A 3752-nucleotide genomic window follows, 5' to 3' on the forward strand; every position below is an offset into this window, starting at 1 on the left:
CGAGCAGCTGTTCATCAAGGTGAGACTGTAGCTCGTGTACCTCAACGAGCAGCTGCTCATCAAGGTGAGACTGCAGCTCGTGTACCTCAACGAGCAGCTGTTCATCAAGGTGAGACTGCAGCTCGTGTACCTCAACGAGCAGCTGCTCATCAAGGTGAGACGGTAGCTCGTGTACCTCAACGAGCAGCTGTTCATCAAGGTGAGACTGTAGCTCGTGTACCTCAACGAGCAGCTGTTCATCAAGGTGAGACTGCAGTTCGTGTACCTCAACGAGCAGCTGCTCAGCAAGGTGAGACTGCAGTTCGTGTACCTCTGGGAGCAGCTGTTCATCAAGGTGTGACTGCAGCTCGTGTACCTCAACGAGCAGCCATTCATCAAAGTGGGACTGCAGTCCGTGTACCTCAACGAGCAGCTGTTAATCAAGGTGAGACTGGGCTCGTGTGCCTCAACGAGCAGCTGTTTGTCAAGGTGAGACTTTAGCTCGTGTACCTCAGCGAGCAGCTGTTCATCAAGGTGAGAATGTAGCTCGTGTGCCTCAGCGAGCAACTGTCCATCAAGGTGAGACTGTAGCTCGTGTGCCTCAGCGAGCAGCTGTTCGTCAAGGTGAGACTGCAGTTCGTGTACCTCAAAGAGCAGCTGTTCATCAAGGTGAGACTGTGCTCGCGTGCCTCACCGAGCAGCTGTTCATCAAGGTGAGACTGTGCTCGTGTGACTCAACGAGCAGCTCTTTTTCAAGGTGAGACTGGACCATGTAACACCGAGCATCCAAGCTTCAATAATACCGCATTACGAATGCCACTTCTTGGACATCATCAACACGAGTTTCACCAGCCAATAACATAACATGCGTGTTGAAAATCACATTTTTTTATTAGAGGAATTACCAAGAAAGAAAAAATCTTGGTTTATGCTGCATTTGATCAAGGTTACAAATGCTGCTTTAAATATAACCAGCTCTCGTTGCCAACACAAAGATGAGCCCTGTAATGCTTGGTCGGTGAGCCTACCGCTGCGGAAGCAGACGCAACGCCGTCTCTCTGTACCGATGGTACAGAGAGACAAGTAATATTATATATTATTTAAATTATTATGGCACCAACAAGAAATAATAAAGGGGACGATATCAATGATATTTTGCATTATTGTCAGTTTATTATAACTATTCTTAGCGCATCTGGGATAACTATAGATGAATGTCTTCAAATATATGCGCATAGGCAATCCTGTATTGAGTTGTCGTAAAAATTCTCGTTAGAATTTACAAGTAAAAAAAGTCCTTGTGATTGTTGCCTCCTTTCTCCTGAAAGTCCTTGTGATTGTTGCCTCCTTTCTCCTGAAAGCCCTTGTGATTGTTTCCTCCTTTCTCCTGAAAGTCCTTGTGATTGTTTCCTCCTTTCTCCTGAAAGTCCTTGTTATTGTTTCCTCCTTTCTCCTGAAAGTCCTTGTGATTGTTTCCTCCTTTCTCCTGAAAGTCCTTGTGATTGTTTCCTCCTTTCTCCTGAAAGTCCTTGTGATTGTTTCCTCCTTTCTCCTGAAAGTCTTGTGATTGTTTCCTTCTTTCTCCTGAAAGTCCTTGTGATTGTTTCCTCCTGTCTCCTGAAAGTCATTGTGATTGTTCCCTCCTGTCTCCTGAAAGTCATTGTGATTGTTTCCTCCTTTCTCCTGAAAGTCCAGACTTTTATTCTAGAACTTCTATCGTCAGGTGCCCTTCCTGCAGCGCTTCCTGCCACACCTGCAGCTATTCGGACGCAAGCAGCGGCGGCTGCTCGTCAAGATCAACTCGTCGCCCTACATTGGAGGGATTATTTACGACGACCAGAAGCAGTTCGTGTGCTACCTGGACGACCGCACGGTTGAAGTAATCAGGTTAGCTGCTCGAATACTGGCAACTCGATCTTCTATAGCCGCGATCACGATTATTGAAGTTGGTGGCAACATAGCGTTATAAAATCATGAAGTTATTTCAAGAAAATTTTATAGAGGTGTAGGGTGGCCCAGTGCTTACAGTTCAGAGTACTAGGATTGGAGCAGGGAGGTGCGGGTTCGATCCCAGCTCTGTGCGCCAGTTTCTGGTCAGAATCGGCGAGGAGGCCGGGCGGTCAAGCAAAGCAGAGTGGAGCAGTGAGTTGTACGTTCAAGACCGCAGCAAGCTGTGTTAAGAATCGGCGACAGGCCTACGGCCTAATAAACGCAAAACCACTATTACATACTATATTGGAGGTAAAGTTTCAGTTTCTCGATGTGCAAACCGCGGCTTGTTTACATTTAATTTTTACTTTACATTTATTTGTTTTGTTATAGGCAAGCAGTGAAATTGAGAAACTCAAACTCTTGCAGGAATCACCGCCTCAACAGGATCGCAGCTCAACGTGAAGAGCGCGTGATCGCAGCTCAACGTGAAGCTCAGGATGAGATCCAAAAAAATATCGCAGCTCAACGTGAAGCTCAGGATGAGATCCTAAAAAATATCGCAGCTCATGAAGCTCAGGATGAGACCCAAAAAAATATCGCAGCTCAACGTGAAGCTCAGGATGAGATCCAAAAAAATATCGCAGCTCAACGTGAAGCTCAGGATGAGACCCAAAAAAATATCGCAGCTCAACGTGAAGCTCAGGATGAGACCCAAAAAAATATCGCAGCTCAACGTGAAGCTCAGGATGAGATCCAAAAAAATATCGCAGCTCAGCGTGAAGCTCACGATGAGATCCTAAAAAGGATGGCAGCTCAACGTGAAGCTCAGGATGAGATCCTAAAAAGGATCGCAGCTCAACATGAAGAGCGCGTGCAAATCCTGCAGCTGCTGCATGAAGTCAGGAACAATTTTACGACCACAGCTCCGTAGATATGCTGGGAAAATCCTGCAGCTGCTACATGATCAGGCTTCATGGCTCCTAAGCAGTGACATGTCTAGCCATACGAGTGCATGCTTCTTGTGCCGCTCCTCGTGTAGCAACAAAAGCTGCTTGTGGATTTATTCAAACAGGCTATTTATAACTCGTTTTTAAATAGTATTACTCATGTTTTCATAAACAAATTGACAAAGGTTCCTGGAAGTAAAAAATTTAGAGGGAATGAAATTTTTAAAAAGTGATTAAATTCAAATTTAGCGGGAGTGGGCGTTAAGTTTTTAGCTCGAGGTAAAATTTAATTTTAGATGATAATAAAGAAATATTTTAGCGCTTACAATGCCTATATAGGTACGACTATCGGATTTCCTGCCCTTTGAATGGCATCATTTGAATGTTCTTGCTTGTTATTAACGTTTGATGATTTGACGACATTGGAATTATCGCTCACCAAAAACTCCATTGCTACATTAAACATGATTTCTAGTGTTAAAAATTAAATCGAAATTTCGTATTACGCAGCAGCGATTTTTATTGTAAAATTGTGCATCAGAACGTATTGTATTTTTAGTGATTCTACAGCGGCTGATGTTTTAAAAATTATGCTCGGCGCAGGGCTTAGCCGAGCACGTCGCGCTTTAGCCAGACGGAGCAATGAAATAGTTGTTGTTGTTAGTTGCCCGGGACCGCTGCACGGCGGCGCCCCGCAGAGACGGCGGCTCCGGGGGAGGGGGAGGGAGCGGAGGTTCCGCTCCAAGGATGTCGGCGAAGGATGGGAGCGAGGAGAGGAAAGCCGCAGTCGGTCCGGGGTTAGACCAGAGGTCCAGTAGAGTCAGCGAGGTGGGGTGCGATGGGCAGCTGAAGAGGTGATGGGTGGTGTGATCCATAAAGATAGGGTAGCTGGGA

At 45.8% G+C, this 3752-nt stretch overlaps 1 long non-coding RNA gene across 2 annotated transcripts; it reads left to right on the forward strand.

Annotated features, from left to right (window-relative positions):
• Positions 1 to 55: 55 nt before the first annotated feature.
• LOC125178129 lies at positions 56 to 2459 on the forward strand. Of its 2 annotated transcripts, none has more exons than XR_007156801.1 (3): positions 56 to 154; positions 1703 to 1866; positions 2338 to 2459. It is a non-coding gene; the product is annotated as an uncharacterized LOC125178129 (long non-coding RNA). The 2 variants fall into 2 exon arrangements; XR_007156802.1 differs by lacking the exon at positions 56 to 154 and adding an exon at positions 250 to 289.
• Positions 2460 to 3752: the final 1293 nt, after the last annotated feature.

This window comes from Hyalella azteca, unplaced genomic scaffold, assembly GCF_000764305.2.
Source record: "Hyalella azteca isolate HAZT.00-mixed unplaced genomic scaffold, Hazt_2.0.2 contig7299, whole genome shotgun sequence".
Classification (NCBI taxonomy): Eukaryota; Metazoa; Arthropoda; class Malacostraca; order Amphipoda; family Hyalellidae; genus Hyalella; species Hyalella azteca.